Source organism: Lycorma delicatula, chromosome 1, assembly GCF_047948215.1.
Source record: "Lycorma delicatula isolate Av1 chromosome 1, ASM4794821v1, whole genome shotgun sequence".
Classification (NCBI taxonomy): Eukaryota; Metazoa; Arthropoda; class Insecta; order Hemiptera; family Fulgoridae; genus Lycorma; species Lycorma delicatula.
Window position 1 is genome coordinate 112,154,789 of NC_134455.1, and position 20,776 is coordinate 112,175,564.

Sequence of the window (20,776 nt, forward strand, 5' to 3'; positions counted from 1 at the left end):
ATATATATATATATATATATATATATATATATATATATATATATATATTTATACAGAAATTAATATTTAACAGAGAAAGCTTACTGGTATTATTGTTATTTTTTATATAATGAGAAGAATAGCGAAGATAATTTGAAGCCTTGAGGAACACGTTTTGCAAATTCCTGCTAGTCAGATGTAATTCCTGTTATTTTAATTCACATAAAATAGTTAATTAAATAAAACTAGTAAAAAATATTCTTGTAATTTCTTGAAAATTTCATGAACATCAGGATTGCAAATAATATTTATGTAGTTTTCCACAGAATCAGAAGTACAGATAAGTTAATGATTACCAAATACGTGGTCATTATGTTGTTTTTAATTTTTATTTATATAGGTTATTTGTTCAGTTTAATCAGCGCAATTTATTAACTATAATTATACCTTATCTTCTCTTTCATTAATAATGTTTTAATAAAAATAATTAATTACTTGTTTTCAAAATGATTTTTTTTTTTTTAATTTTTGAGCACAACATACTAGATTTATCGAATTAAAAAATGTTTTATTGTTTTAAAGGGAATTAATGAGATAAATATTATGTATTAGTAATATTGAAAAAATCTCTTTCGGCACGCCGGAAGGCGAAGGTAGATTTCACCGGTGCTAAGTAGGTGATAAAAAAGATTTCCACCTTAAAGTTAAGAAAAACTTCAAATTTATTCATAAGACAACGGTTGAACGTGAAAAAAGTTTCACATGGTTAGCATACGACAAGTTCCATCTTCTTACACATTCCAGCAAAATTTTATTCATTCCTTGCTGGAACAGAACGCAAGAATGGCGGGAGTTTCAATATTTCTCCCTACAAATCGCAGAGCTTGGACAATGTCCCTTGCTGCTGTATCTTTCTATTATCGGGCAGATTTCATCGGTTATTTAGTGGTGGTTATAAATTTTAAGTTTTATTTATGGAAGGATTTGGTAATTTGCGTTCCTATCCGTATGGACCATCGTGAAATTTATTTACTGGTTCTGATCGTGAGAGACTAAACTTTTGAGCCTAGTAATCCCGGCGTGATTTCCGTTCAATCCATCCGCTGAAGTTCTTTCGGTACCTGCATCTATGGGCTAGCAGGAGTGCGCCTAACGGAGCCCTAGTTATTTGAAGGGAGAAATGCGCCCTTTTCTCCGGAAGGAGTCGCATATGCTGACGCTGGTGTAGGGTGTTGTCTAGCTTTTTATAGTTTTAACAAAATTTAATTGCGAAAACGGCCACTTTCGCGGCCGGAATTTTCGCGCGGTTTCCATTTATAAGTTACGCGATATAGAGGCTCCTAAGCCTGGTTTGCAATTTTTTTACTCTCGTACCGCCTCTTCACGGTGGTTCGTTTAATACGGCATGAGGCCGTTTTCTTATACACTGTGAAGTACGCTCTTCTCAGCAGATGTCCCGTAGATGGCCGTATTCGTACACGGCCGTTCTCCCGAACAGTCTGCGTGCCTGCGCCACTCCCACCTCTGATACGGTGTGTAGTCCCGCGTCGTAACGAAGAGTGACGTTTGTATCGAACCACGGTGCTCAAATATCGTCCGCAACGCTGTGTTTTGGACGGCTTCTAATTTATTTTGAAGCGTGGAGTTCAACAAAGCTCCCCATGCCTGGTAAGCACATGTTAGAATCCGCAGGATGTATAGCCGAAAAATGAGCAATTTGGTCGCCAGTGGGTATGGCCTGGCACTATTCAGTACTGGGTGTAGTGAGGACCTGACGGCCATTTGGGTCACTTCCTTGCCGTAAGAGTTGGTCATATCAAAAATTGTTTCAGACAAAGGTTTTAGGTAATGTTTAGAGAACTAACGACCTCTTTATTGCGATTCGACACCGAGTATATTAAGGGAGATATGATTTTTTTTTCCACCCCCTGGGCCAATGGTTAATGATATCTAAAGACTTTAATCAGATAAGATTTAAACTCTTATCCAAAGAATAGTAGGAACTTTAAACGAATTAGATATTTTACTTAATAAGAATGTTATAGCGATATTTTATTTTTTCGAAAAAGCCTCCCTATTTCCACCCCTACGGTCTGATTTTGCTCATTATCGATCTGAATCGAAATTTTTGGTCGTTATATTTTATGTATCAATTTGAAAGTGACTTGAGCAAAATTACGGGAATTATCGTGTCCACAAGAGATTGAAAAAAAAAAAATATATATATATATACAATGTATATATAAACTTTTGAACTGACGGTGGTTTTGGGTTCTGGGGATGTGAAACATGAAGATATGTCGAAATTTTTCGGAAGTTGAATCATGGTATCCATTAGAATAGGTAGCTTTTTTACGAAATCTGCCTAAAATGATTTGCTCAAGAGATAAAAAAAAGCTGCATGAATCTTTCATAAATTTGTTAATAATTTATCTTGTTATTCTTTTATTTAAAAATATTTTACAAACGACCACAAAACGATTATTAGTAAAAACAAGTAGTTGCTAAATCAGTTAAACTGTGTATAATAAAGTAAAAACAAAAATTAAAAACTTACTTCAGAAAAAAATAATAAAATTTAATCTTCGTACAAGATTATTTTTCTTAGGTGCGTAATTAGAAGACATTTTAATGAATAAAGAAATAATTATTATTATACAAAACTTATAATAAATAATTATAAGTTGAGTAAAGGTTTCGCTTGTCAGTATTTATAATAAATGTATTTAGCGGACTGATGACACCGATTTTAAAAATGTTGTACCAAATTATATTTCACAGTTAAAGAAGAGGTGTCTGGTGAAAATTTCATGAGTCGTTTTAAAAATACTATATAATATTTGTCAGATCATGCGAGTTAAACATTAGTCTATGTCGAATAAGAGGCGTTCTCACTATGATCTGCTAATGTTGAGCCTGTTACATGGCTTTCTGTATATGTATAAGATAGCTAGCTATTATTTCCCGGCTGCCATTTGTCTGGTCAGACACTTCTTCCCTCCTGATTTCTAGTTCACAGCAGTTAACAGCAGCGATCGGCCTCAAAATACAGTTAACGAGACATGATCTCATTGCAGACGTCCCTACAGGGTGATTAAAAGGTATATACTTACTGACGTTAGCTTAATGTCTTAATATTCTTTGTAGGGCAAGAGTTAGTGGTCTTTAATGATCCCTCATAAAATATAACAACAATAATTACATCGTTTCCAACTTTATTTGTTACGTATCTAATTCTTTACTTGTCAATGCGATATATCCTTATAATAAATTGCGATTTTCTTGTATAAAAGCACTCGTAAAATGAAAATAATTAGTTTTAAAGCTATAAAATTACCTTTTACTGCACAATAATAATACTGTAACATTAAAAGTATCTCTTGTTTTAAAGTTATCTTAGGTGCAACAATGTTTTTTTCTCTCTTTTTATTTAGTATTTACTTGTAATGATTAGCTTTCATTTACCATTTGTATTTAAGCCATATAGAACCTATTATGTTATACTGATATATTTTCTTTTACCAACAGTTTATAGTTTTGTTTGAGTTTTTGTATTATAAAATTCATAATTAATTTTTAAGACATTAAAATTAAATTAAAGCTATTCATTTGTTAAAACAAAAACATTTAATTATTGTTTGAAATATTAAATAATAATTTTCTTTTGTTGGCTACATTGTTTCTAACTACCATAATTCATTCTAGAACACAAACACACTCAAAAAATCGTGATTTTATTTATTTTTAATCAAATCAGATTTATAAAATAGCGGAAGATTTCTGATAATTTTGAAGTATTTTTATTATGTCCTTAATTATTAACTAAGAGTGCAGATTATTTCAAAGAATAATAAATGAACAATCATTAAGAACCAGTATGTTGTTTACTGTATGAAAGCATGTAAATTTGTCCCAAGATTTAAAAAAAAATCACGTACAGTTTTCCTTATCGGTGATAAAAATTGAATAATTCGTCAATGATTTATTAATTCGTATGATTTTCCGAAAGTTTAAAAATATCTAATGAAGTTTTTCACTATTATTACTTATTATATTATTCCTTGATAATATAATAAGTACTCGTAATATCCATTAAATTTTACATCCATAAATCGCTAAGTCAGGATGAACGGTTAATTACGACCCAACAATAAAATTAATAGTAGTTGAAGGATAGTTTTTAGAGTATAACTAATTTGACAGGGCTTAGAAAAATCAACGTTTCGCATAGGAGGTTAGTTCTAATCGTCTACACTGCTACCATACATACATTTCTTAATTATTATTGATCACTCTTGTCGTTTTGGTTTGTTGGTTGTAGAGTCTTAGTGTTAGTTGTTTTCTTTAATTTTCTTTGTGTTTTGTTTATAGTTAGGGTTTTCAGACTATTGGGTAGGTTTAATTAGGTTAGTGTAGTATATCGATCGTAATTTCATTTTTGGCATTCGCATCGGTGGAATCCTGACTGAGGTAATTGAGACTGAAAGATGTCTGCTGCAGAAGCGTTGAAGAGGACCTCAGGTAAAGCCCCTAAGGGCTATGTATGTAGGGGTGGAGTGGTGACCACAACCGCCATAGAGGGTTCTTCCCCTTCGGGGACAGGATATAAGCTTGTACCATTAATCTTCCTCCAAGTGCCGTAATAAGACCATGATGTATTTAAGTAGAATTAAAATTAAAAAGGGATAAGATTTTTGTAGATGATGAAATATTTATTTCATTGCGTAAACTTTCCAAGGTAGATGCAAATTTAAAGTTGTTTGCGCAAAAGATGTAGATCATTCATTAGATTGAACAAAAATAATACGCCTCAACTCATCAGCCAGTGTATTCAATGTGCAAATATTCAGTAAATTAGTCAAACAAAACGTTGGCATGAGTGTGGAGGTATTTTAATTCGTATTGTAACAATTCTACACAAATTAAATTTCCTGTAAGCAAGTGTTCTCAGAGAAATTATGAATTAATAAAGGATTTTTTTTTTTTGTTTTTTTTGTTACCTTACATTATTTATATACAATAAATATTATTTTATTATATTTACACATTCATTCATAGCGTTCTACCATTAGGGCAAGTCCTGTCACGACTGCTGCTCTCCATCTTGTTCTATTCTTTGCTAATCTCTTTGTTACAGCATATTTCCCTTATCCATCATCTCATCTACCATTTGAATTTTCTTTCTTCCTCTTCTTTTCCTTCCATTCAGCAAGCTTTCTATCGCATCCACTAATAAACACCTTCTCATACAATCTCCTAGCCAGCTTCTTTTTCTACATTCAATCACATTAAGCATTTTCCTGTTCACTCCGATTCTCCTTACTACTTTCTTATTCGTAACATGGACCATCTGACATTTTTAATTCTGTGCCACACCCAGATCTCAAAAGCCTTAATTCTTTTTCTGTCTACCTTTTTCACCGTCCACGTTTCAGCTCCATAGAGCATCATACTCCAAATAAAATCACTTCATTAATCCCTTCTTTATGGCTATGTTTTACTTTCCACTCAGCAGACTTCCCTTCTTATTAAATACCTGCTTACTCCTTGATATTCTTGTTTAAATTTCTAATGTAAAAGTCAGGTCATCAGTTATAAAGCTCTCTAAATACTGAAATTTCTTCACATGCTCTAAAACTTTATCTAAAACCTACCTTAATCTCAATACTCTTTTCTTTTCCACTTAATACAATAAATTTTATATTTCTTTTGTTGATACTGATACCCTGAATTTCTTAAGCTACATTTAGTTTTCGTGTGCTCTCTGCCAGTACCGCCATGTCATCAGCGAAACATATACATTCTATTCTTCTTCCCCTGATCTTTATTCTTCTTTCCCCATTCAGAAATATTTAATTATTTCTTACAGATGTATGCTAAACAGTGTTGGTGACATGAAGAAGCATCCCTGTCTCACTTCCCTTCCAAACCCTATTCTTCCTGTCATTTCGTCTCCTATCCTCGTTTTTATTCTCTGATTATAGTACCGTACAACTCTTATATTAGGCGCCATTATTTCCAGTCAACTCTCTTTTTTTTCAAAATTAGCAGTAATTCATCCCATCTAACTCTGTCAAACGACTTTTCTAAATCGACAAATGCAACACACACTTTCCGACTCCTTTTCATGCATCTCTCACCTATTATTCTTAGCAGCCCTATAGTATCTCTTGTTTCAACATCTCTTCTAAACCCATACTGTTCTTTGTCAATATTTACATAGCATTTGATTAATAGACCATGTTCTGTTTCCTCTTATCTGTTAAACATTATAAATGCGGAATTGTCATAACTATCAATATTTGTGGAATTTTTACTGCATGTAGCAATTGCCATATAAAAGGTTCTATAAAAAAATCAATGTCATATAAAAGTTTCTGATGAATTAATAAAAGGAGATATTAGGAAGTCATTTTTCCGCTACTTAAATGATGTCTTCAGCTACCCTTTCCTGGAGATCTAAAGTTTACATAAGAAATCGAACTAAAGACTGTCAGCGAATAGAATTGTATGTGTGGCAGTAAATAATATCTGTAGTGAATAGTTATTTTCATTATTTAACTGCGTTTTTTACAATATATCCAAATTTGTTACACTTTATTAAAGTGTTAAAAAAAATACAAAGCGAAACAGATGTTAAGGGTTTGAGGAGGAATGAAAAAATAGAGAGAGAACCGTGACAAAAAAAGCATATTTTATGGTTGAAAATACTGAATTATCCGTGATGAATGATTCCGTGAAACGAAATCGGGAAGTTTTTAGCAGCAGTTTATTTTATACTTTTTAGCCACAAATTATAAAAATGTTTTTTTAGATCAAACATTGTGTTCTTATGTGAAATATTATAATATGGGCTTATTTAACGTCTGTATTTTGAAAAAGTAATAAATAAAAAGACATTAAAAAAGACAATCTTTAAAGTATGGAACGGAAATGTATCTTTTTAAAAAGAGATAAATAAATAAAGCCTTTATAAAACTTTAATTACGTAGCCGTTTTAATTAGTTGAAGTAAGTAAGAGTCGAATGCTATTTTTGTAGTAAATAACGTAAAATGAAAAACTGACAGAAAAGTTGTTATACTTTCCTGGGATTGGTTAATTATTCTTATATAGTGAAAAAATAATGACATGAAAATTTGAAAAAAATTAATATTCTTTTACTTTTTTCTGCCGCTACAATCTCCCTCACCGCTATAATCACCTCCCAAAAGTTTTTTTGAATTGTCTACATTTACTATTTAAATGAAAGAAATTAAAAAAATTCCACTGAAAAATATACAACAAAAAATGCCTACATAAGATTTCTTTTTTTGTAGTAGGGATGAATTAGCAATATTATTATTAAAAGTTAAAATAAACCAAAAAAAGTTTTAAAAAAAATCGTTATTTTTAAACTTTTACCGGCTGTCCCATCGCCAAATACTACCCCCAAAGTATTTTTATTTATTTTTTTGGCCATTTTCACTCCTCAAATCGCACTGTCGAATACCATGATTAGGAAAACATTAAAAAATATTCGGTTAAGAAATGTACAATAAATAAAAAGGTAGTTATTTTCGAATTTGGGGAGGAGGAAAATTTGGGAGCAAAATGTTTTTACAAATAATAAGATGAGCAAGTACGCATATACTGAACTTAATAAAAAGTGGGATTATGTTTGAAAAATTTTGAGAAAATTGACCCTAAAAATTATCTACTCTATCCCCTAGAGATATTAATCCCAATCTTTTACCAATAAATTGTCCCATATACATGAGCCTCTGCGTCAAATTTCATAAAAATCAGTTTATTCAGTCCAACGTTATTAAGCTTCAAACACACGTACATATATAACGTATGTACGGATATTACCTCCAGTTCTGTTTGGTTTTGGGTTATGAAACGATTTTACCGTACTTTCCTTTTTGCAGATAGCTCTAGAGCTATGATATCAGGAAAATAAAAATGAAACTCAAAAAGTAGAAATAGGAAAAAAGCTAAATGATGATAATCTGTTAGTTTTGTGAAAAAAAAAAATACCTCAAAATATCTTGTTAATAATAAACATATTTTATCTTGACATACATTTGTTTCAATCAAGTTATATTATCCTTACTTTCTCCTGTTTAGCCTCCGGGAATCACCATTCAGGTGTTATTTTAGAGGATGATTGAGGATGATATGTATGAGTGTAGTCTTGTACTGTCTCAGTTCGACCACTCCTGAGATGTGCGGTTAATTGAAAATCTATCACCAAAGAACACCGGTATCCACGATCTAGAATTCAAATCCGTATAAAATAACTGACTTTAATAGAACTTGAACGCTGGAACTCTCGACTTCCAAATCAGCTGATTTGGGAAGACGCGTTCATCACTAGACCAACCCGGTGGGTCGGGCATCAGCTGATTTAGACAAATTTTAAATAGATTTCAAATGAAATCTACCTACTGAAATGGGTACCATGATTCGACTTCTGGAAAATTTCTAAATATCTTTGCGTTTCACATCATCCAGACTCCAAAACCACCGTCAGTTTAAAAGTTTATATTACATTGAGTTATATTATCCTACATTAGCTAAAATAAACGCCGGATTATTTTCAGATTACTTTTCAAATATGTAAGTAAATTTTTACCTTCATTAAATTAGAAAATCGAAAATGAATAATATAAGAACAAAAAATGAATAAATTAATTCTAAAATTAAGATAAAAACTAAAATCATGAAAAATAATTATCGTAAAATTTATTATTCAAAACGTTTCATTATTATAAGAGAAGTACATATATATTTTTTTTATAATGTAAGTGAAAAGATCGTTCGAATAATTAGAGCTTTTTTATACCTACGTTATACCGTTATAGCAATACCGTTAAGTATTGCTTCAGAGATTGAGATAAAATGACAAATTTTTGTAGGGTGTGAAAAATGCATGCCTACCGGGATTCAAACTCTGGACCTCCGAGTAAAAGGCCGAGATACTACCACTCGCACTACGGAAGCCAACTCAAATAGTTAGAGCTGTGGACATAGTAAATGCAAAAATTAAGGCACTTCAATTAAAATTTATTGCTTAGCAACGTGGTAGCGACAATTTCTGAACATCAATATAGCTGAATTAATTAATGTCTGTGATATTCATAAATAAGAAAGATTTGTATTTAGGTCACGAAAATACTTTGTCAATACATTGATTTTATATGTAGCATGTCTTTGACATATTTTACAAAATTTCTGAAGTTTATGGTTTTTATTTATCCCACATAAAAACGTTTATGATTACAGGAAATAATTTTTTAAATTTATATTACCTTCCCTTAATAAACAGGAATTAGATATTTGGAAAACTAATTATTTTAATAATGATGCAGAAACTTCATTGTTGAATAACAATAGAAAATATGTATGTATTTAATGGTCTTTTATAACTTTAAATTTATTAAAAAATAACTTTGAAAAAGTTTTCTATCAGAATAATATAAAACGGTTATTCCTCTTTAATCCTTTTTCATGGAAGATATATATTTTGATTAATTTAAGGTTCATTCTATTTTTATCATCCTTGCGATAAATATTTGACTTTAATTATATAAGGGGATCGTGCATTAGGTGGTGATGCACAATTTATGTTGAGATTTTTTTTTCAAGAAAATATTTTTTTTGTGTTATTTGCCTAAATCACTCCTTCTGATTTACAGTCATTTGTATCTTTTACTTTTATTCTCTAAACATTGTTATGTGGAATATTAGATTTGTATTTTTTCGTAACTGTAGCTTTTTTTTTTTTTTTTGTTTACGGCCATGAAGGACCAATTAGTCATTTATGTTTAGTCTTTCTTATCTTCCAATACTCTTCCATTTTCCTGGAAAAATCCCTTTTCCGTTCCTCTGTCCAAACCGTTCCCGTTTTCTTTTTAGGCTTTTCTGCATATTTAACGCCGGGCAAGTTGTTATAATTTCCAGATCCTGTTCTGAGATCTTGCAGTGCAATACCTGCTTCTTTGATGTCTTGAAGCACCTCAGTGAGCCACACTGGTTGCGTTTTTAGCTTTAGCAATCTTTCCAAGAGTTGTTTACTTTTCCTTGATTCCACCAAACGCAAGAGGTGGCCAAAGAATTTTATTCTCTTCTTTCTTATTTTTTCTGTAATTGGTGTAACGACCTCATAGATTTTATGGTTTGGGAGTAATCTCCACTTTCCTTCCATCAAGTTTACCCCGCCAATACAGGTCCTTACGATCCTTCTTTCTATTTTGCCTACTTTTTCAGTTCTCGATGCTATCTTGATTTGACCCAGTGTTTCACTCCCATACATTACTACCGGTTTGATCACCGTATTATAGTGTCTTATCTTGGCTTGTTTGGAGATGGATTTCTTGTTATAGGTGTTTCGTGTGATCACTTCTGCCATTGCTAGTCGGTGTGCTCTTTCTTGCCAGGCTATTTTCTCGTTTAGATTCCATGTGATGGATTTACCCAAATATTTAAATTTTGATACTATTTTAATTCTGTGACCATTGATTTCCAAATGTTTCCGCTGTGTCTTTTTAGTGAACATTGCTTCTGTCTTCTCGTACGAGATCTGAAGTCCAATTTTCGTTGCGATAGAGGCCAATGATTCTATCTGGTGTTCAGCCTCTTCCTCTGTTCTGCAAGGAACGCTAGATCATCTGCGAAGCCAAGGCAGTTAAAGCTTACGTTGTTAAATTTACTTCCAATTTTTACTTTCTCTGGATTTTGTTCGTACCAATGTCGCATGATGTATTCAGTGCGCAATTAAACAGTAATGGTGACAATCTGTCCCCTTGCCTGAGACAAGTCTTTATGTCAAAAGGTTCCGATATCTCCCCCTGAACTTCACCTTCGACCGGGTGCCCGTCATCGTCAGCTCCAACATTTTCACCAGCTTTGGGTGCAGCCCAAAATTCCTCAGAATCCTAAGCATAGATGGTCTATGGATACTGTCATATGCCTTCTTGAAATCCACAAATTTAATGATTAAGCCCTTGCGTCGCATCTTGTACATATCAATAATTAGTTTTAAGGTGATAATTTTTTCTGCACAACTTCTCCAGAATCTGAATCCCCCCTGATATTCTCCTAATTCTTTCTCCAGTTGATCCTTTATACGGTTATAAAGTATTCTAGAGAAGATCTTGAACGTACAATTTAATAGGGAGATCCCTCTATAGTTGTTTGGATCCATCTTATCGCCTTTCTTGAATAGGGAGTGGATGATTGCTGTTGATCAGTAGTCTGGAAGTCTCTCGCTGTTCCAAATTTTAGTAAGTTCCCTTTGCAATATCTCTAAAATGTTAGGCGCAACGTATTTCCAATGCTCGGAAACTGTTTAGTCTTCTACGCTCGCCTTATAGTTTTTCATTTCGTTAAGGACTTGTTCGATATCTGGTAGAGCAGGCGGAGTTAATTTTGATTGCTCTGTTTTCACTGGTGTGTCCAGTTCTTCGAATGCTTTGGCAAGGATTTGGGCATTTTCCCTATTGCTGTGTGCTACCTTTTCTTCTTTGTTCTTAAGCATTCACGTTGGTGCCTGGTAACGTTGCAATCGTCTTTTGAAGGTTTCATAGTATTCCCTGGAATTAGTTCCACGGAAATTTTCCTCGATCTTTCTAGTGATGTTATTGTGGAATTGTCGTTTGGCCTGCCTAAGAATTTTCTGTGTAATTTTTTTTGCTCGATTAGTTCTTGAGAGGATTTTTCAGACCACACTCCTTGATGTCTCACGCAAGTTTTGTGTCTAGCAATGACGGCACAGTTACATTCTTCGGTCCACCACTGATGTTTTAATTTAAGGTTTGGTGGGGCAATTTTTTCCGCTATTTGTTGTTAATTTCTCAATGGTTTGTTTAAGCTCTAATGTGTTGTCTACGTTTGCCGTTTCTTGCATATAACCTTCGTTGGCTATTAATTTTCTCGGGTCAAATCTGCTTTTATTTTGTGTCATTGACTGTCTTTTGAGCGGTTTGAAATTTATTTAATTTTGACTACTTTATGGTCTGAACCAGAATCTATCTCTTTAAGTACCTTAACATTTTGGATTTCTCTATGGAAATTTTTGTCCATGCATGATCTATTTGAAACTCCCCGATCCTCTGATTGGGACTTGCCCAGGTTTTAAGCTTACTGGGCCTACTTTTGAAACATGTGGATTTGGATATCATTCCGTGTATTTTGCATAGTTCAGCTAGTCGAATTCCGTTTTTGTTGGTTTTTTTGCGCGCTGGTCATTTCCCAATAATATCTCGGTATTTTTTTCCTTGCCCAGTTGGGCATTATAATCCCCTATTAAGATCTTAGTATGTTTTGGGTTGATTTCTGCTACTGTTCGGTCCAGAAATTCCCACAATTCATCTGCTATTTCTCTTTTTGCCTTATTTTTATTCTTATCGTTTGTAGGGGCATGTCCATTTATTATTGTGTAGATCTTGTTTGCTGACTTAAAAGTTAGTGAGGCTATCTTGAAGAGATTGGTTTAAATTCTACGATGGAGTCCATGACCTTAAGGCTTATTATAAAACCTGTTCCAAACTGTGGGCACCTGCCACGCATTACCGCTCTGCCAGGTATACCTTTATAAATCCTGTATACTTGGGATTCTAGATGTTCTGTGTCCGTATTTCGCATCTCGTGTATTCCTGCTGTTATGATTTTATGTTGTTCCAATATATCTGTTAAAACCTTGAGTTTGCCTGTTTGCAGTAAAGAGTTGTTGTGTGTTGCCAAAAACTGTGTGTGTTTATATTTGATTTTAGGGGTCAGTTTTACCCGACGCTCCATTCGTCATTATCTTCTGAGCGACTGCCCATCGAATCCGAATGCAGCCTTCTCTGGTCATACTGTAGTTTATTTGTTATTTATTATATTATTTTTCATTATTCGTTTATTTATATTTCTGTATCTAGATGTTAAGCTTATTTAAGTATCAGTATACTTGTATACTGTAGATTTTTAATAATTTTTTTTGTAAAAGTATTTATATATTATTTTTTATTATGTCTTAAGAACCTGACCATGTTTAAAATATTGAGGGCTTAATATATAAATACTATCAGGATGAAAAAAAAGCGTTTGCAAAACAGTCGATCTTGAGTCTTTATTAAAATAACAAAGGGGGTTTGCAAAGAATGCGACTAAAACGGACTTTTATTGAGTGTAAACTGCTGAGATTTTGCGTAATTCTGAAATATGTATTTTTTTAACACTAAGTACATAAATAATTTTATTAAATTTTTTCTCAAAGATTTTCAATAACAAAATAACATCTGAATACATATTACACTTAAACGATCCATTACTCAGCAGTGATACAGACAAATAAGCAAAAAATATATTCAAATTATCTACGTGCACTTTTCCATTAAACAAATCCATGAACTAAATGGAGTGTATACATTTTCTATATATTTTTTCATTTTTAACTGGTAACAATTTTATATTTTTAGTTGTATTAATTTTATTATTTATTTTATTTTATAATTTATTTATATTATTAATATTATAACCATTAGAAATAGCAATATTTTTAATTAATACTATTTCTTGTTTAAAGAAACTATCATTTTTGAGATAATGTATGCTCTCCATAAAAGTGTATTAAAAACAGCCATCTTTACGGACCATGGATGAAATTAATTGAAATTAATTATTGTATCATTTGAGGAACGTTTACGATATATATCTAAATTTATTTTGTTATTTATTTTATTGTTACATATTTTTATATCTAAAAAATTTAAACAATTGTCATTTTCTAAATTACAATTTTCTTTTTCTAAATAAAAAGAATCATCGAAATCCATCTATTTGTTAAAAGTTAGGCTTGAACTTTGTTTTTTGTGAAGTGAGTACATGCTATTAACAGCTTAGTTTAGTAATTTTCAAATGTGTTGTATATTGTTAAAGGAATAACTGGAGAAAAACTGTAATTATTCTTCTTCAGTTCATATTTGCAATCCATTTCATTTCACTCAGAATTTCCTTGTTGCTTGACCAGCCTTAACTTTAATATTCAAAAACGTTTTCCTTGTCTGATATAAAATTCTTCCCTTCGAAAAGATTTAGATTATTTATCCAGGATTTCTCTCATCGAAGATTCCCATTACACCCATCACTTTAGTTGTCTTTCCTACACTAAATTCAATAGGAGTGTCTGATCTTCGCAAGGAGTTCATTCCTTTTGCTGAAATTTTGGATAAATATATTTCCTTTACAGATGAACTTTAAATAGCAATGTTTGTAAACATCCCTTGTACTAATGCTATTTACTTAAATGATAATCCGTTTTTTTAGGTCTGTGACGAATTTCTTAGGCAGTCTACACACACATAGTATCCAGTTTAATTTCTCTAAGATTTTAAAAGTTTGACTTGACCATTTCCACAGTTTTTTTGTCACCGTACTGTTTTTTTGTCTACGTATTAATTAAAAAGTCATGCCACTTTTAGAAAATTTCCAAACTATCTTAATCTGTATTATTATTATTGTTATTATTATTACTTTATTTAGTTTTTTTTACAGATTTTGTAGATTTGTTGATGTTAATTAAAAGAAAAAAGTTAAAAGATTCTTTAAAGTGAAAATAATTTAAAATTAGAAGCAATTAAAAAACAAAGTTTTAATTCTTTCCTGGCATTGGTTATTTATCCTTTTACAGGGAAAATAATGATACATGAAAATAAACAAAAAAGATTTTAAAAAATTCAAAAAATTGATTTTTTAAAACTTTGATCGGCTCCCCCATTCCCAATATTGCTCCCAAAGTATTCTTTTTTTTGTTGTAATTTACACAATTACTACGCCTAGGAAGACATACAAATTCACTCAAAAATATATATAAAAAATAAAAATAGCTTTCTTGACTTTAGGGAAAGGAGAAAATTTTAGGGGCAAAGATATAAGCTACCCTACCCCTTCGAGAGATTGACCCCAAACGTTTACCAACAAATTACCCTTTATACACGAGTACCCTATATATACTTTTTTTCATCCTGATAATACTTTATATATGCCTAACAATATTTTTAATATTGAGACGTTACTTAAGGCATACCAATATTTACTCTGTATATACGAATCTCATGCTAAATTTCATCAAAATCAGTTTATCCAGTCAAATGTTATTAAGATGCAAATACGACATCACACGACATTACTCACCATTTATTTATTTATTTTTTTTTTTTTTTGGGTACCTGGATGATGAAACGTCAAAAAGTGTAAAAAACCATACTCCATTTTTTTTGATTGACTACTATACTTTCCTTCTTGCAGCATAGTTCTAGAGCTATGATGCCAGGAATATAAAAACTTTGATTTTTTAAATTAAATATTGAATATTGGCAATAGAAATAAATTAAATTTCATCACTTTAAAAAAGGTGTTATCGAAAATTGTTTAGATAAATGAGAGGTAATAGTTTGTTTTAGATAAAGGATTTAGTTCAAAATATATTTTCAGGAAATTTCTGAGCAAATACCGAAATCATAAAAAAACATAAACATACGCATATATAAATAAGGATGTTAAAATAAACATATTAATCCACCCTTTACCCTAGAGTTAAAAAAAATTTTTTTTTTAAATATTTAACTTTTTGAAAGAAATCCTATAACATTTGCCAAATACTATGTTTTGAAATTAGATACTATTTCCTTGCTACTGGTTTGGCAAATATTCAATACTGTCCCCATTATTGCAATAAATCTTTTTAAGTTAAGCTATCACATTATTAAAACAACCAATAACTATACGTAAATTTGGCCCTATACATAAAATATACTACACATAAAAAATTATTATGCGTTTACAATTCCTAAAATTTATTATTTTTTTTTTTAAATAAAATATTCTAGTAAAATTCACACTTTTATAATATAAAATATTAAAAACGTTTGTTTTTTATACAAAACAACGTACTAATAACAAATCCTTTCTAAAAATAAAAATGTAATCATGATAAAATATTATGTAATTGATTTTGAATTTTCTTTATGTATCTTAATTTACATTATTCATTGAAAATTTTGATGTTCATTCAAAATGTAAAGAACTTTAAATAAAATAAATTTAAAATAAGTATTTATATAATCAACTTTTTTTTCATTTAATTACTGCTTACTTTTTACTTTTTCTCTACGTTTAGCTCTTTTAAAAAGGTTTCTGTTTCGTCAGGACGTATTAATAGAGAACTTAAGATTAAAATGTAGTTAACAATTTTGAAGGATAGAAACATTATTAGGGTTGTCTAAAAAGCAGCAATAGTTTGTAATTTTTCTCTTCCTCTAATAAAACACTACTTAAATTACCTGTTTCTTAAATACTGCTTATTTTGCTATTAACATTTTATTATTATTATTATTATTATTATAACAAATTTTTCATAATTCATTTAATTATTATCTTATGTGTATTTTTCCTCGGATGATGATGAATGTTTAACAAATAAAATATCATTTAGTTTGAGATTTTATAAAAACTTTATATAAATGCTTCTGAGAGTAATTATTTTTACTTCCTAGTACGAAGTAAAGAAAGTATTGTAATCATGAAAAATGTTGGAAAATATCCATTTTGACCAACCCTGAATGCATATTGTCTGTACTTATGTATCTCGCATAACTCAAAAACGATTTGTCGTAGGATGTTGAAATTTTAGTTTTAGAACTGTTGTAATATCTAGTTGTTCACCTCCACATTTGATTGCAATGGAAAAGGACCAGTTTATTTCATTCTGAGTACTATTATCACGTAAAATTTTTAAAAATTCACACGTAACATTTCTGTGTTTAAAAAATGTTTAAAAAAAAATAAAATAAAATAGTTTTATTTATGAAAGGTTTTCTTTGTTATATACAGATTGGTAATGGAGGAAAGAAAATTATTTGGAAACTGTTTCTAGAGTTCAAAATAAGGAAAAAATTCATATAAAAAATCTCCGAGAACGTTTTGTTATGAGTTACGGCTACTCAAAAATTTCGCCCGGATTTGAATCCCCCCCCCCCTTGAAATGCCATACTGAAATTTTTAAGACGTTGTATAAGGGATAAACGTGATGGTTCCTTATGTTTTTTGTCCAGAAAAATCAAATAAATCAGGTTTCAGAACTGTATCTTTCGAATAATAAGCGCAATAGTTACAACCAAAATAAGAGTAATAATTATTGTCAATAATAATAATAAACAGTGATTACATATAAAACAGAACTTAAAGTAATCGTCAGGATTTATTTACAGGTAGTTAAATATTTAAAAACAGAATTCAGTCTCATTTATAAAAGACATTAGCATGATCGCCAGTCTTAACACTTTTAACCACTAGTCTTGTATTAACAACAATAGTACAATAGGTAAGACAAGTAATATGTTCTTTCACTGGACATACCTTTGCTGTTCAAAAATAAAACTACCGTAACAATTTATGAATGCAATTTAGTACAATATCTCTTCGCTTATAGTTTAACAGTAAATCATCGAACCACTTCTTGTTTTCATCTACTGGAATTACATGTGATGTCACCTTAAACGCGTCAAAATTAATTCACTAGAAATTCGCTCCTTCACTGACCTCCTTGCAGAATACTCTCTAGAAGAAGCTCCTTGAAGACTGACATCTTGCAAAACTCACCTCGCAGACTCACATCTCGCAGACTCTCCTCGCAGACTGATTTCAACTGGTCTTCCCTGGGGTACTTATATTCCTATCCTCATTATCTGCCGGACCGAACCCAATTCAAAGCTTGAGAATGATCATCCGCCTTCACATATTCTAAGAACATTTCTACCCTGGTCCGCTAATTTTTCTCACGGAACAACATCTATTTAGGTGTATCAGTGAGCAGTATTACAAAGAGCGATTGTTAAACAGACCTGTTACCTTTATTAAAAGGTTTTCTTTTAGTCCTTTTCTGGATTTCTCCCATTATTATATTTGCAACTACATTCTTCTTAATTGTTAAGAATCCATTATTCAGGTTCGTTATATCGGTCTTATTACAATATTACAATACATTAACAAGAAAAACTCCAGCTTAAGTCAAAGTCCTCTTTCTAAAATCAATAGTAGTCAAAACCTAGGCTTGAAGAAAAATTAAAATAATCCACTCTTTATGTATTAAAATAGTTCAGTGATGAGTTTTTCTTTTATAAAAATTTTCTGGAAACCATTAAACATACAATTTGTAAATTATTTTATTTAAAAATCTGTTAAATTATAGTTCATCTGAACAAAATTTAATTAACTTCTTTCATTTATATTTCGAGTACTATCATACTCTTATAATTAAAAGCTTAATACTGTTACCACATATATGCCTATTTAATATCGGCGGCCGAACACGATATAGCAACTCAGATGTGAACTGGTGCACAGTATATGGACAGTAATTGCACAATAAGTGCATATGTAACTTAATTTAATCACTACTTATTATGTAATAATAAATTGTAACTAATAAAATATGAAAACGACAATAAATTAAACGATCATAAATGAGAGTACTACCATTACTATTGTTGTTAGATTAAATGTTTTCAGGTTCAAAAATAGAACACCCACGTAACCAACATTATTAACAGATTTAAATTTACCGGTACAAGTCAAAGGACCGGTCAAGTATGGTCAAAGTCCAGAGTGTTTTCGATTGAAAATAAATCGAGTAATGATGTGGGTTATTTGGTCGATTTCATTTTTCTAAAGGGATTCTATTTTAATATAGGGCTTTACCCTTCAACTAAATTCTACAGGATGAATTCAATAATATACGAAACACTATTCAGAATGCTATTTAAAAAAAAATCTGATGTGGACACCACATGACTTCCTTGTAAACCTATTAAATTACATATATTTTTTACATATTTATTTTTTCATTTTTTTTTTTTTGTTATTGAATTACTCGTATTATTTATTGTAATATTTTTACAATCAAAGATTAATAATTTTTAATAAATCAATATATTTAAATTAAAAATAAAATTAAAAAGAAAAAAAAGGAAATGAAGTCGGATTCTCACTGATGGGCTTTCTCCTTAAGAGATCCATTTATTTCATTAATTAAATTTTTATTGGACTATAATTCTGGAACCAATGAAAATAAGTACCACTTGTGTTATATCGTTGAAAAGCTCTCAATAAGGTCTTATTACTGCAGTTAAGAAAAAGTCAAAATTCCAAATATTTGGGATTTTGGGCTTTTTGAGAAACTTTTGGTCCAGTCGATTGCAATCAACAGGGTGGTGCACAACTAGATGTTATAACACTCCTAAGTCCAAATTTGAACATCTTACGGCTAACCATCTTTGAATTATGCGAGATACATACGTACGAACGTACGTACGTACAGAAGTCACGCCAAAACTAGGCAAAATGGATTCAGGAATGGTCAAAACGGATATTTCCGTTGAAATCTGAAAATCAAAATTTTTGGCGATTACAATACTTTTTTATACTTCGTACAAGGAAGTAATAAGTTGTGATACATTTTGTTCATCACATCTCTTTGATTGAGATTTAGTATAAAATGGCTTACAAAAAACATTAGCTCAAGATAAACATGTTTCGGCGTATAGAGTTGTATGCAGAAAAATGCCTTATATTGAAATATAAAAGAACTTCACGTGGTAGGAAAAGACCGAAGGAAAGTTTAAGCTTGACAGAATGTGTCAAGCTGAAATACGTAATAATAAACTAATAAATATGTTAATTTCATACATAATTAGATCAGATAAGTTCTCCCACTAACACCGCTTCCGTTTCATTTTTAACTTCAAGAATATTTCTGCATTTCTTGTAGACGATTTTTTTTGCATTTCTATATAACAAGTGCACTCACGGAAAAAATGCTTTTTACCCAATATTTAGGTTGTTCGGGATCCTTTGCATTTTAAATGGAACTGGAGCGGACCTGAAGTTAAAGAACTAATATTAGTCCAAGTGAGTATACACGTACTTTCATGCAGTCTGAAGTTAGTGGAGGTAATTAAATCCGTGTTAGCTCGAAATAGATGCCTTATGTTAGAATGATTTGAATCAAATCTTTTTCGATATTTATGTTACATTATTATTTAAAAAATAAAATATATACAAGAATTCTAGAGACATATTACAATACAAAAACTTTACGTGTCCAAGCAGTCCAATTATTTTGAAAAAGCGTACTTGTATGCTTGAGCAGTTTTCCAAATAAATATTAAATAAATTATGAAAAATGATTTATATATATATATATATATATATATATATATACATAGGCATATATATAGGCATATTACAGGCATATATATATATATACAGGCATATATATATATATGCCTATGTATAAAATTTTGTACGGTCAATAATCTTCAAACTACTGTAAAAGTTTCATTGAAATTTAGACATACATGTTAAAATTTAATGAAAATTGGTTGATTACTTGTTCCTGAGTCGTTCTTGACCAATCTAGGATCAGCTGATCTCGGTCAGACCACTTCTGATGTCTTTTTTTTTGTTTTTTTTTAACCTCCGGGACCGCAGTTAAGCATTACTGTACAGAGGATGAGAGATGAATGATTATGTCTGAATATTTTTATTATTACTGTGGACTTTGATGCGCTCCAAAAAAAAACAAAAAAAAACACAAGAATGTTTATCGAAAAACTGTTTTGCGCATAAGATTACATTTTTATTCAGGATTCTGAAACACAATTCATACATCCAAAAGCGTCCTTATTTATTTAATAAAATGAATTTGAAAATACGAAGGTATTGTAAAATCGTATTTTAAAGATAACAGATGTAGCGCCAACTCTCTAATAA